This window comes from Pinus tabuliformis, chromosome X (assembly GCF_031772625.1).
Source record: "Pinus tabuliformis cultivar Carrire ecotype Pingquan chromosome X, CPIR1, whole genome shotgun sequence".
NCBI classification, from domain to species: domain Eukaryota; kingdom Viridiplantae; phylum Streptophyta; class Pinopsida; order Pinales; family Pinaceae; genus Pinus; species Pinus tabuliformis.
The window spans coordinates 1157022116-1157038092 of NC_142308.1; positions in this window are offsets into that span (position 1 = coordinate 1157022116).

Genomic DNA, 15977 nt, shown 5'->3' on the forward strand with positions numbered 1-15977 from the left:
GAAATATTTGAGTTATATGTACAAAATGTTAAAAAAGGTGAAGGGACCATAAATAACATTAACATAATAAAAGAAGAATTTACATTCATTTTTGAGTTATATGTACAAAATGTTAAAAAATGTGAAGGGCCCATAAATAATATTAACATAATAATAAACACATTTTCATTCATTTTTCTTTGATTCCATGTAGCCACTAGTGTTGTAACCTTAGTTTTTGATCCCAAATTGTTATGCATCTTCATACCAATGAACAAAGTACACTTGGTTCATCTAAATGTGCATTAGTGTAAATGGTATACTAATCAATTTTCCTTATTCTTACATTATATTAAGAATAATCCCTTCCATTCATGTATGAAATGATAATATTTTGCATCATAGTAATCAACATAAGCCAATTTTTTAGTTTTCAAAACAAATTCTAGATAAAAACTCTCTAGACACCAAATTCCAATTGAAAATCTCACTTCAATTAAAACTACTATTTCACAATTTACCACATAGAATATTACAAATATGGTGAAAATCAAACATCAATGACATAATGAATTATCATAATCATATAAATATCCAATATGATGACAATCCAACATCAATGACATGACCAATTATCATAATCATATGAACACGGATTTCACATATAAACTTGTTCTCATAGGTTCAGTGATAGTTTTAGCTCTTCAATTTCCGAGAATCCCTTAATTGAGGTATCTTCCTTTTCCCCGAGAATAAAATTTCTATGATTGAGGTTTAAAGTTTAATTTCCTCAATTTTATGCTTTTTTTTCTAACAACTTTTTCACATATAAACTTGGTGTCATAAATGCATTAATAATCTCAACTCTTCAATTTCCTATTTCACATATAAATTTGGTCTTATAAGTTCAATATGACGACAATCCAACAGTAAAATAATCAATTATCATAATCCTATAAACACCCATTTCACATATAAACATGTTCCCATAAATTCATTAATCCTATTAGCTTTTCAATTTTTTAAAATCCCTTAATTGAGGTATCTTCTTTTTCTCCAAAAATACAAATTCTATAATTGAAATTTAAAGTTTAATTCCCTCAATTTTATGTTTTTTTCCCAAATTCAGAGACACTACCCATGTGAATTGAAAAGATCCCTTAATTGAAATATCTTCTTTTTCTCCAAAAATACAAATTCTATAATTGAAGTTTAAAGTTTAATTCCCTTAATTTTACCATGTGAATTGAAAAAATCCCTTAATTGAAATATCTTCCTTTTCTCCAAAAATACAAATTTTATAATTGAAGTTTAAAATTTAATTCCCTTAATTTTATGTTTTTTTTTTTTCCAAATTCACAGACACTACCCATTTCACCTTGGTCTCATAAATGCATTAATCCTCTTAGCTATTCAATTTCCTAGAATCCCTCAATTTAGATCTTGTCCTTTTCTCCAAAAATAAAAATTCTATGGTTGAAGTCTAAAGTTTAATTCCCTCAACTTTATTCTTCACAGATACTTCCATTTCACATAAAACTTGGTCTCATAAGTTCATTAATCATCTTGTCTCTTCAATTTCCTAGAATCGCTCAATTCAGGTTTCCTGCTTTATAAAAATTCTATGTTTGAGGTTTAAAGTTTAATTCCCTCCATTGGATGCTTTTTTTCCTTCATAAATACGGCTTAGTATGCATTGCTGACATCAATTGCCCTTGGGGAATTAATTACAGTATTGTTTAAAAGCCACCATTTTACAGTTAATTTAAGGCGTTATTTACTGAGGTTATAAATTTATTTGGAAAGTTATTTTTTTTTAATGAATTTAGTGATTTTTTTAAAAAATATTCGAATAGTTTTTTTAAGGTGAAAATAGATTATCACCTTCAAATACTCCAAACACCTCAAATCCAAAAATTTAATAGCTATAACTTAAGTTTCCCAAAATTTCTAATAGATTTTAACAAAAATCATGCCACTATAATTTTCCAAAAAAATTTAGTACAGTTTTAAACCATTCTTTAATTTAATCTTGCGATGTGTAAATTGTGTGGTATGCAGGTAAACTGCCCTCAGATTCTCATTGATTGCTGTTGTGAGTGGTATATCAAATTCTCATTACATAAAACTATGATGGCTTATATATTACATAAAACTCTGATGGATTATGTATGAAACATGTGTAGAAAACAATAGCTGAGAATCCTGGTTAAAAAAAAAATATAGAAACCACACATTTCGACGAATTGCTGAGAATCGTCTATGTTAGCCTGTTCAAAATCCTCGGTAGTCTGGAGAAAGTTGGTAAGAGCGCGATGGTGTCTGTCTTTATCAGTGGAGGCCTGAATTCTTTTTTTCTCTTTTAACAAAGTTGGCTCCATGGTCAGGTGCGTGCGGGTACGAATCCGGACAATGAAATCTTTATAATAAACGAATTTATGTGAAGATAAGGTCGCTTGTGGCCCCTCGTTAAAAGCTGTGGACTGTGCGCGCAACAAGGTCACATGTAATATGATTAGAGGGTGTTGTGTTGGCCATCGGGTGGTGGGTGCATAGCATTCAGTGGGCACTGGTGCCCGTGTTCCCCGCTGATAAAAATGTTTATAAAATGAGTTGCTGTAAAAGTATGAAGGCCTCACCCAAAAAGACATGGAATCTCTGAATATATATAGAGATCAGTTGATGGAAAAGCGTCCATCCTTGTCTGCCATCAATTCTGACTTTTCCTGGAATTTATTTGAAATAAAGTTGACTCCATGCCTATAAACTTCCAACTTACGATAATGGCCTTTGAGCTCATATGTATAGCTAAGAGGTTTGAGCGAGCATGCGATGTGCAACTTCATATTGATATCCATATCAATTGCGTTAAGTAAGTCATTTACCCGATTTAATGAGTGCTAAGTGAATTATTCAAAAATCATGAGAAATTAGTCAATTATGATTACCTCTCATGGAAATAGTCACACGTGAATGACTTACTTAATGCAGTTGAATCCCAAAAATAATATGTAGTATATATATTTGTTAGAAAAAATTTACTTTATATAAAAACAAAACCAATATGTTTTTTTATTTCCTGATATTTTTAATTTAAATTTATTGAGTAATTAGAGAGTCTAAATTTTTAAATGTGTAATTGTTTTTAAACATTTAATTTAATATTATATATTAAAAAATTATAAATGAAAATTCATCCGACTATTTAATAAACAGAGGTTAAATATAAATTTGAATTAGTTTATTATTATTATTATTATTTTAATATAATCTAAGATGACATTTGTCCTATCAAATTGTAAATATCATTTTTATTAATATAATTAAATCAAATAAATTTATTTGAAATAATTTAAAATTTAAGTTTCCATATATAAATATATATTTCATTTTTTTTTTCGTATATTATGGTTAAATTCTATGAAGTTTGAAGTTTGATCCTAGGCTGTTTTGTTAAGAAAGTCTATCCTTAATAGAGACTTGACTATGATATCACTATAATTTAAAATCCCAAGCACGCTTTATCTAAAAATAATATAACTATTTTTTTCAAATGTGAATACTTTTTAATTCAGGTATATTTGTCTTGTTGCGGTGATTAAACATAAAAGCCTAATAATCAACATTGTGGAGTTGCTATCAATACACCATATCATTGATTTTTGCTGCTTTTCATATTAATAAAATAATATTATTTAGCTTTTTTCCTAATCTAAAAACACTAAAACAAAATTACAAAGGCACTGGAATATATATGAAGTTTAATTTTACATAGACATACAAATTTTACATGTGTATTTTGTTTATAAATTTCTTGACGAATATTATGGATATTAAAATTTCAGTATATTGAAGTTTTATGGATATTAAGATTTTGTGGATATTGAAGTTTTAGTGTTTTGTTGAATATATTGGAAGATTTTATAGGTAAAGTTTAATGTTATATCGACATTAAAATTTTATGTATGTGTTTTGTTTCTAATTTTTTAGATAAATATGTGATTTGTTTGTGCTTAATGTAGAATTAATGTAGAATTAATGTAGAATTGATATGTGTTTTTTGAAAGAAATATTATAAATAAGAAAAATGTTGACTATAATAAAAATATAAAGGATAATATATATTTCATTAGTTTTAATCAAAAGTATATTTCGTTCTCATTGTATTATTATTTTTTCAATTTTAGATCCTTCTTAACTCTCTCAACTTAGTAGATTTCTAATTAAAATAAATCTTAGATATTAAATTTTCAATATATTATGGATATTAAAGTTTTAGCATTTTGCTAAATATATTGGTATAATTATTAGTCTTTTCACAATAATTATTAGGGATTATATTAAAAAAATGCAAAATATATTGGAAGAATTACATCTTGGATTTTCATAATCAATAAGGAAGTTAAAAAAAGAAAAAGAAAAAAGAACTTCTATTTTACTAAGGAAGTTAGAAAGAAAGGAAACTTTCTATTCTATGGATAAAGAGGTTAAAAAGAGAAGAAAACCTCTGTCATAGTAGAATAGAGGACCAAAAATTCAGTGATCAACTAATTTAGGATATATGTATGGATATATCCTTACAAAAACATTGAGAATCTCAATATATTTTCAGTTCAAAAGGGATACGAGACAACCATAACAACAATTCTGTGTTAGCCTCCACGTTGTCTTGAGTTGGATCCTCTTGTGCCTTATGTTCCTTCTAACCTGATTGTTATTTGCGATTTTGCAATATTATGGGATGCATGTGAGCCAGAGGAGCTATCATATTGGCAAGCAAGTGCGAGATATTTGCATCGTGCATTAATTTCATATTTTGAGCCATCATAGTTTCCCTGACGAAATTCATTTCTTCCTCTTTATTGAAACTATATTTCTTTGAACAAGAGAAGAGGTGGTATTGAGAGGAGCCCTTAGAGTTAAATTCCAGTGACTGAAAAAACTTCCAACAAAGAGCAACGAGAATCACCACCCATCAAGTGCTAGTTGTGGAATAGAGTTGTGGTTTGACACGACAGCCGCTTAAATAAATCAATCCGAACACATGAAAAAAGGGGCAACATTTAAAATATCTGGTTCTTCACTGTTCGAAGTAATGCAGAAAGCTAAACTTAGATTATTCTTATGATGATGATATGTTTGAGATTCTAATCTTAGACCTCATATCCTAATATCTAGGGAGTGGTTGAAATCATCATGTTAGTGTGAAAGCCTATATATTTGAGGCTCATCTGACTTAATGAAACAAGTGGGCTTGTATGAGTGTTTGTACACTCTCTAGGTATCTCACCTGGAGAGCAATTTATTTTATAATTAATAAACATCATTTTTTATCATAGTACTAGAACTACAAGACGGAGTAACCTGTACGCTGAGCGAAGAATCTACCCAGTGCACCTGAGTCAAAAGCGTCGCGTGGTTTGGGCATGGAATAGCGCCAATTCGCGTGTGTCAGCGAGAAAATCATGTTGATTCACTGGAATAACTTACACAGTTTTTTATTTTGCAAATTGGCGTAAGGGCTTGGCGTAGAATAGTGCTGACCCTGTCAGGAACAAAGCTGCGTGTTTTTTTGAAAGCTTGCGAGTTGTGGCAGCTGTGGCGTGGTCAAAGGGGCACGTTCCTTTTTCTTTTGGTTGCTTGATCAGAGAAACATATGATTTGTGGTCATTGTTGTAGATCAAAGGCTATGTGGTAGAGGTTGTTGTGGTCTTGGAAAACATCGTGTGGAGACCAGTGCGTGATAAAGGCCGAAAACCCGAGGTGGATTGTTGCCTGCATGGACTAGCCCTATGTTGGACGCCGCACACCTGCCTAGAGGTCGCGTGTTGGACGCAGAGACTTGTGGCATGAGGTTTTGGCGTGAACAGCCACAGGTGGCCTGAGTTGCTAAGCCGAAGAACATGCAAGACATTGCTGCGGTGAGCGTGGAGGAGCCCTAAGCTTGAGAGAAACATTCGCAGAGGTGGTCATGGAAGCATTCAACCCGAGGAGGAGGTGTTCAAGTCGCAAGGAGGGCTGCCTGGAGACAGCGCAACAACAACAAAAAAAGTCTGGGCCCGCGCAACGTGGAGGAGGCTGGAACTGCCGAAGAAGACGCCACTGCGTGGTTTTTACCTAACTCTCACCCATTACGTATCAAACTAGGTTTCGGTTTCCTCCTCTCTGGCCGACAGGTATTCTTGATTTACCAATCTTTATACTGTCTGTCTGGCAGTTTTAGATAGATGCTCTTCATGGTAGAGAAATTGTCCTGCTTGTGCTTCAATCCAATTTATATGGGGAGGATTTCATTCTGTTTTCCATAAGCCGATCTATGATCTTCCCATTTGTTTTTAACACCACCTGCGCTCGTTTCCAACCTAGACCGGATTGTGACCCCTCGAAACATCTGAGGGAATATCAAGCTTCTCTTCTACAAGTTCGGAATCCAAGTTTATGCAACGCCATCGTTTGAATGGCAAAACTTTTTGGGCACTGGCAATCCCTTGACACATTCTAAACATATTCTTCAAGAGTAGAACTTTCGTTATATCATTTTTCTTGCTCCTCATTACTGCTACAGAGATCAAGGATAGTGAACTTTCATTATATCATTTTTCTTCTCAATTGGGTAAATTTTCTTTTAAGTTATTATATGCCACAATGAAAATATGAAAGTTCTTGTTGATTTGAACCCATTTTTAGAAATATGTGTTATTAGAAATTACTAATTACATACATCAAAATTAGATATTGACAGCGTTTCTAGCTTGTGAGAGGTCGTTTTGTTGGTCGTCGAGAGAGCCCAGGGCACTGAACCCTACTGGCACAAAAGCCACAGTCTACAGGGTTCTATAGTTGAAGAGCTTCCAAAGGGAGAAGTTTCCCGCCTGCATGGTAACAGGGTTGTTGGAGCTCGTTAGAGGACCATGTGGAGTCAAAAATAAATCTTGAAGCAACATAAAGCGAGATAAGATAAAAATGACACTTTGAATTAAATGAAGGAGTTGCAGCTCACAGGTGTGTACGACACCTGGGAGACTGCACTCAAAACAAAGAGGAGACTGTCTCTCTCATTCACTCTACATTCCATCAAATGAATATTACAATATTAAATACATCACTGAAAAATAGGTAGTTGTAAACAACCTCCTAAACTCTAGGAACTAATCTTAAACTAAGGAGATACGTTACAACCATATAACCATTTCTCCATTATTTTTAACTCCCCCCCTTAATGGAGAAAGGGTTATTTTTCACTCCTAACATCCCTCTAAATAATTCAAACTTGACTCGCCCTAGAGGCTTAGTAAAAATATCAGCTAAATTATCAGAAGTGTTACAATACTCCACACATATTTCTTTTCACTGTATCTTTTCTCGAACAAAATGAAACTGAGTGTCAATATGTTTAGTATTTTTATGGAAAACTGGATTGTATGCAAGCTTTATTGTGCTATGGTTGTCAGTTTTGATGCTGGTTTCTTCTTTCTGTCCTTCACCTGCATCGCTAAGCAATCTCCTCAACCAGATGGCTTCGCATGTGGCTGCACACAACGCCTGGTACTCAGCTTCACATGATGATAATGCTACAGTACTTTGCTTTTCGCTACTCCACGAAATAACCCCGGATCCAATACTAAATGCATAACCTGTGATGGATCTATGATCATCCAGGTCACCTGCCCAATCAAAATCTGAATAACCTGCTAAAGTAACATCAGAAATGTCAGTGTATAAAATACCATAATTACAAGTACCACTAAGGTATCTCAACACACATTTTGCTGTAATCCAGTGACTTTCAAGTGGTTTGGACATAAATTGGCTCAGCAAACTGACAGAATATGCCAGATCAGGTCTAGTTGTCGTGAGATATATCAAACTCCCCACTAGCTGTCTATACAAAGTGGCATCCACCTGTTTTGTGCCATCATCACTGCTTAACTTGAGGTTCTGCTGCAATGGTGTTGCTGCTGTTTTACACTCTTCCATTCTTAATCTTTCCAACAGGGTTCTTGCATACTTTCCTTGAGTTAGAAAAGTTTGACCAGAATCTTTCCACACCTCCAAACCTAGGCAATAATGAAGATCTCCAAGGTCTTTCATTTCAAATACTTGTGACATTTGTTGCTTGATTTCTTTGATCAAATTATTTGCATTTACTGTTATAATCATGTCATCCACATACAAAGAAATCAAAATGATTTGCCTCTGTTTATTTATCTTGGTATACAGGTTTGGATCGTTGAGGCTCCTATGAAATCCATGTTGTATAAAAAATGAATCAATTTTCTCATACCATGACCTGGGTGCTTGTTTCAAACCATAAAGTGCCTTATGCAATTTACAGATTAAATGCTCCTGCCCCTTTTTCACAAAACCAGGAGGCTGTACTAAATAAATTTCTTCCTTTAATTCTCCATTCAGAAATGCAGACTTAACATCTAGCTGGTGTAGCTTCCATTTATGTTTTATTGCTAAAGAGATTAGCATTCTGATTGTATTTAGTTTAGCTACAGGGGCAAAGGTGTCATCGAAATCTATGCCTTCTTGTTGTGAATAACCCTTTGCTACCAGTCTAGCTTTGAATTTTTCTACACTCCCATCTGCATTTATCTTAGGTTTATATAGCCACTTACAACCTATAAGGGTTTTTCCTTCAGGCAACTCAACTAAATCCCAAGTATGATTTCTATATATTGATTCAATTTCCTCATGCATTGCAGCCCTCCATTCATCTGATTTACTTGCTTCTTCATAATTTGAAGGTTCTACAATGTTTAAAATTTTGGACATTAAAGCATAGCCTTTCAATCTTTTAGATAGTCTAGTCTTCCTACCTGATCTTCTAGGTAGAGGACTTACCTCAACTCTATCTGTTTCAGCACTTTCCGGGCCTGCATCATCACTTATCACACTATCTGCTGCTACTTCTTCCTGTTTCTGCTCCTGCTCCTGCTCTTTATCTTCGTCACTGTTCATCTCTATCGGCAATGGAATGTGGTTGTCACTGTTAGAGTCTTCCTTTCCATCTTCAGTCTGTTCATGAAAAATAACATCTCTGCTTGCAAAAACTTTATGAGTCATAGGATTATATAACTTGTATGCCTTATACTCTCTGCCATATCCTACAAATATACATTTCAAGGCTTTGGGGTATAACTTCTTTCTATCTGCTTTTGGTATATGAGCATAAGCTTTAGATCCAAATATTCTTAGATGACTAACTGCTGGTTTGAGTCCAAACAATGCTTCAAAGGGGGTTTTGAAGCCTAGACATTTAGTAAGACTCCTATTCTTTAAATAAACAGCAATATTAATGGCTTCTGCCCAAAGACCATTTGATATACCTTTACCTTGAAGCATGCTTCTCGCGCACTCCACAAGAGTTCTGTTCTTGTGTTCTGCTACTCCATTCTGCTGTGGAGTGTTTGGCACTGTAAATTGCTGCATAATCCCATGCTGCTTGCAGAAGTTCAAGAGCTCTCCTAACCTGTATTTCCCCCCTTGGTCCGAGCGGAGAATCTTTATCCTCTTTCCAGTTTGGTTCTCTATCATAGATTTGAATTCTTTAAAGTACCGAAAGGTTTGACTCTTTTTACTTAAAAAATACACCCATGAAAACCTAGTGCAATCATCTGTAAACAACAGAAAATAATATGCACCTCCTAGGGACCTAGTTTGCATAGGTCCACAAATATCTGTATGCACTAGTTCTAGGATGTCTCTTTCCTTTTTGTTGACATGCAAAGGGAACTCTTCTCTATGCATTTTCCCTAATGCACATCCATCACATTCCAGCTTGACATTATGAAAAACAGGGAGTCCATCAACCATACCTTTCTTCTGAAGTAAGATGAGATCTTGCAAATTGAGATGTCCAAATCTCTGATGCCAGAGATTTTCGACTAATGATCCAGCTGCAACCATTGCTTGTCGTGGCATACTCTTTGCATCCAATCTGTACAAATTCCCCACGCGCACTCCTGTTGCAACTGTTTCCATCTAGCTATCCTTAATGACACAACCATTCTTAAAGAATTGCACCTGCATGTCCTGGTCTGTAATCATTGAGACAGAGATCAAGTTTTCCTTAATTCCTAGAACATATAATACATTTTTAAGATGTTTAATGTCGCCACTAGGTAGCTTCATAGGAATATCTCCACATCCTTTGATCTCATACCCACTATCATCTCCTAGATAAATTTTTGATCCACATGCAGATTCTTCAAGAAATTCAAAACAATCCTTCTTACCGGTCATGTGTGAGGATGCGCCAGAGTCGACATACCATATGTCGTCCTCATCTCCCTTTGATGCTGAAAGAGCACAATCGACTGTGAATAGTCGAAGATCATGGCTGTGGTCCTCCTCTTCTCCAGCAAAACAGCCCTGATGTTTCCTCTGTTTGCCTTTTCTTTCATCCGCCTGCCTCTTATAGCATTCTTTAATCTGATGACCAAGTTTCCCACAATAAAAACATCTCTTAACATAATTATCAGTCATACCTCTGAATGGTCTCTTTTGAAAAGAGCTGGCCCCCTTCTGCTGCTACTGCTACGGTTACTGGTGCTGATGTTGGTGCTGGTGCTGCTTTCCTCTGTACTATTGCCTCTTCACCATCAGAGCTAGGTCATTGCTCTGAGTTTTCAGATTCTGTCTTTGCTCCTCCTCTTGGAGCAGAATCGCTGTCAGCTCATCAAATGAAGGGGCTTTCTCCCTCGCTGACAGTCCTGTGATGAATGTCTAGTATTCATCAGTCATTCTGTTCAATGTGAGTGTAACTAGATCTGAGTCGGACACCTTTTCTCCAATAGCTCCCAGTTTGTCTCTCAGATCCTTGACTCTGGCCATGAATCCACCAACGGACTCATTCTCGTCCATCTTCAACGCAAACAACTTTCCCTTAAGTGCCAGAACACGATTTGTATTCTGAGTCTCGTACAGGCTCTTGATCGTTGTCCATATATCAACGGCTGACTTAGAATCTCTGATATGTGGGATAATATTGTCCTTAACGGACATCTTCAGTATAACTTTTGCTTTCGTTTCTCTTTTATCCCAATCTTGTTCTTGGGTCGCTGTTCCAGATCTCTGCTCATTTCCCTCAACAATCGACCATGCGTTTACGCTCTCCAGCAAAGTTTGCATTTTGAATTTCCAGTTGGAGAAATTCGTTCCATCGAGTTTGCCAGACTCGTGGAGGTATGATTCTATACTGTTATTCGTTTCGCCCAACTGAACACTCCAATCGGCCACCACCGGGCAAGTTCGATCTGCTACCACGAACAGATCAGGAACTTCACTGTGCCACCACCGGGCAAGTCCGATCTGCTGCCACCAAACAGATCAGGGACTTCACTTTGCCACCGCCGGGCAAAACCGATCTGCTACCACCGAATAGATCAACAATCAAGCTCCAACACGCCACCACTGGGCAAAGGCGATCTGCTTCCACCGAACAGATCGAGGAGCTGCACTGTGCCACCATCGGGCAAAAAAACCGATCTGCTACCACCGAGTAGATCACAGAGCTCTGATTCGCCACCACCGGGTAGGTCCGATCTGCTTCCTCCGAGTGGATCACGGAACCCCAATTCGCCACCACTGGGCATGTCCGATTTGAGCAGATCAAGGAACCTCAATTCGCCACCACCGGGCAAATCAAATCTGCTACCACTGAGCAGAAATCTCCACGTGCCACCATCGGACAACTCTGATCTGCAACAAAAATTGCAGATTTCCAGAAAGAAAAGAGGTTGGCTCTATGGCACTCTGACTAGCTACAAATCCACGAAAATTGGCGCGCTTAACAGCCACAGATCCACGCCAATTTAGTTATAATTTTGTTGGTGCGCTTATCAGCCCCAAACCCGCGCCAATGGGCGCTTTTGTTCTTTAAAAAATCGCGCCTTTCTGTTTTGTTCTGGATTGGCGCGACTGTCTTCAAAAAATCCACGCCAATTGCTCAACCCTTTCTTCGGCTCAGAGATGATCAGTCATCTGAGACCCTTCGCTCCAGGTGTTACTGCAGTTCCACCTGATCACACAGACACATTTACATGTACTCCTACCACTACAGAAATGTAACTAATGATACATCCCTAAAAAAATGAGGCTATCTCTACCCTAAGCTCTGATACCAAGATAAAAATCACACTTTGAATTAAATGAAGGAGTTGCAGCTCACAGGTGTGTATGGCACCTGGGAGACTGCACTCAAAACAAAGAGGAGACTGTCTCTCTCGTTCACTCTATATTCCATCAAATGAATATTACAATATTAAATACATCACTGAAAAATAGGTAGTTGTAAACAACCTCCTAAACTCTCGGAACTAATGCTAAACTAAGGAGATACGTTACAACCATATAACCATTTCTCCATTATTTTTAACTAGATAAGCTAGACTTTAACAACATGTCTATATTTTCAGATATTTTTTATTCTGATGATGATGTTTTTCTCATGTGGGCATTTGGAGGCATTAGCATGAGTAGTATGTTCGAGTTAGAAGAAATTTCAGAAAAACAATGTGGTTTTGTTGATGACCACGAGAATCAAGAGGCACACTCTGTTGTGCAAGATCCTGAGATTGAAGACACATGAGCTCATCTTCAAGAAGGGTGTAAAGAGAAACAAAGTATTGAAGATCAATTGGACGAACCACATGAATGTCAATATCATTCTCGTTTTTTATCATCCTCTTAATGATAGAATGACTATGTCGATGTAAGAAACACTGTAAGAGCATCTTGAGAAAGGATGGTGAATCTCTCCTCATGGGGAGAGATTATTTGAAATTCCTCTACCAAAGATGAACAATTTAAACAAGGTAAGATAATCATGGAGAATGTAATGATTACCAATTATTGAGATATTAACCTAATTGTTTAGTAAGTGTCATTACATTTTATTTTGTTGTTAGTTAAATGTCATAATCATTTCAATTTTACTTCAATTTAATTGATTATGTATTATTGATTAAAAAAATTATATTTTATTTAACTATTTTAAATATTGAGAAAAACAATTTTCTCTTCCTTCCTTCTTTATCACTTTCGTCAGAATAGTTACAGTAACTATCAACTACGTATAATAATTCCATATTTCAGCTTGAACCTCGTCACTGTGATAAAACAGGAAGACCAAATAGGATTACCATTTGTGCGATTCGATGAAACCAGATAATGTGCGCCAAAATAGTTGAAAGCGTTGATATCCATTATAGTATATTAATTGTGCTGGCCCAAAACTTAATCATCATGCTTAATACGCTAAACATGACTCATCATTAACTAGAAGTCTCCTTTGACCCAAAGAGTGGCTTCTTTTTTCTTTGATTCTACTATTACATTTTGATTTCTCAAGACATGAAAAAGATATTTTTTTTGGAATGACGTCCCCATTTTCTTGGTAACCAATATGGCTTTCACATGCTCTCTCTTAGGGACTTGGGTCAATTTCGGAGTCTCCTACTATTGTGATATTATGGCATGCATGTTCATACGAAAAGACAATCCCAAATCTAATGATAGGAATTCTGCATTGTTGCTTGCTATAATTTCTGGTTTGTTATATAATTAGAATAAATTAATAGGAATTATATATATATGTGTGGGGGGGGGGGCGGGCAGTTGTGATAATTATTTGGACATATTAGTTTGAGTAGTAAGATCCGATGTTTTTAGATTTTTATTCACAAAATTTTAAATGGGTGATTTTAACAATTATTTAAAAAAAACACTTATCATAATATGATTTACACTAATAAGCTAATTTCATATATTTTAATATAATTTAACTTAAAATACTTATTAATATTTTAAAATTTAATTTAATATAATATAAATATTATATCCATTTTCAATATATATCATCTAGACATATTTATCTAATTTATTTGAAATAATTTTCCAAATATCTCATTATCACAATCAATTATAATTAAAAATATCTCACTTGTATTTTTATTTTTATGTGTTTAAACATAATCATTATATGTAAATGTTTTACATTTATTGAATAAATGTTTTATATTTATTGAATAAATGTATTGATAAAAATGATAACATAAATATTAAAAAAAAAAATTAATTAGTTTATTTAAATTAAGTGAATATTTTATTTTGAATTTAAAATGGGTTTTTAGAATTTTAATTTAATTATTGATAATTATTAAGTGAATAGTAAGAATTTAATCTCCAAAAAATATTTTAAAACATTTTTAATAGTGTTTACTTATAAAAGTTGAGACTAAGCAAAGTTATGTTTTTTTCCATTAATAAAAAAAAATCTTATAAAAAAGGGACATATGAAATGAATTATAGTGTTTTTGTACATGTAGTATTGATAAGCCATGTCGTTAGCTTATAGTTTCACAATAAATTCTGTTTACATATTAATAATTTCCATTATTAAAAGGGGGTGAATCTTCATAGTTAATCTTGTTACATGATTTTTTAAATATATATGTATACCCCATACATTATTATTATTATTATTTATAACAATTAATAATAACAATGTTTGATTTAGTTAATTTTTATGTTGCTTTCAATTTTAGAAATATAAGATGTATAATGAAATACATATTTTAATGTTTATAGTGGATTAACATTTATTAACATTTATCAATTATTTAATTTATATGATTGCACTGATTTTATAATTATAAAATGTAACCAAATTAAATCATATAACATATGTTCATATAATAGAATTATTTTTAAAATAAATATCAACATTTGAAATCTAACTACTATTAAAAACATTCTAAAATATTTTTAAAAATTAAATCTTTATTATCTATTTAAATTTATATACTAATTAAAAAATAATTTATATATAAATATAAAAATAATTCTATTAATTTTAATAAATAATAGAATTTTATTTAAATTAAAAAAAGTTCTAATAGTTTTGAAAAGAAAAATTAGAGAAACACTATCAATTGTATTTCATATATATATACTAAAATTTTGAAAAGTTTAGGGATTTACCTTATTTTATTTTTTTTAATTTTTAATTTAATTGTCTTATTGTGAGTGAATTTTTATAGTGAATTTGTACGAATAGTTCAAAAAAGTTTATTGGGAATGAATGGTATTGTCATTCACCATTTAGAGTTGAGTAGGCTGGTTAATATGATTTATAGTACAAACGAATAATACAAATACATTTTTGGGAAATTTTAATGGTGTTTGAATTTTTTAAGAAATGATTTTATGGAGCATTTATACTAGATAAATTATTGTGACTAAATATGTTCAATGGAGTTTAATGGAATAGGTTATTTATGGTCATGCAGATGGAATTATAAAGCATATGTTAGGGAGATGGAGCAATACAAGTATTTAGATGGAGAAGTCAATGTTATAAGTTTCTAAAAGGACTAATGATATCAAAGATAGTATGTTTTGAAAGAGAAATATAAAAGTTATAGTAAAGATGTATGAGATCATAAAATGTGTTAGGATGAAGAAATGATAATGGTTTATAATAAGAAAGAGTTGTTAATAAGAGATATGGTCTTAAACCACATTCATTGTGTGAGATGTTGTAGAGGATTAAAGGAGAAGTAAAACGATATTTTGTTACCCTTAAAATTAAATGGAAAGGATTGTGATTAGAATAGGAGTTCATGGAGAAAATATCCTTAGAGGAAATAAGGTTGTGAATGCAATATTGTACAAGGAACATAGATATTTAGGTTGTAGGCATATAAATATTACTTGGCTCTACTAAATTGGGGGTTGATACAAAATCTATAGATGAGAAAAACCAAGAAGAGGCATTTGAGGTTGTCTCATTATGGTATTCTAATCCTATATATTATGATACTACCAACAAAGTAGACTTAAAGAACATTGAATTTGATCCATCCTACATCCCACCATCAACGCCTTTTAAATTTCATTAATACCCTATGACCATTATTATTTAGAGCATAAGTGTGTGGTTAATTAGTAGCTTAAATAATTCGACAACAATTTGATATGAATAGTGC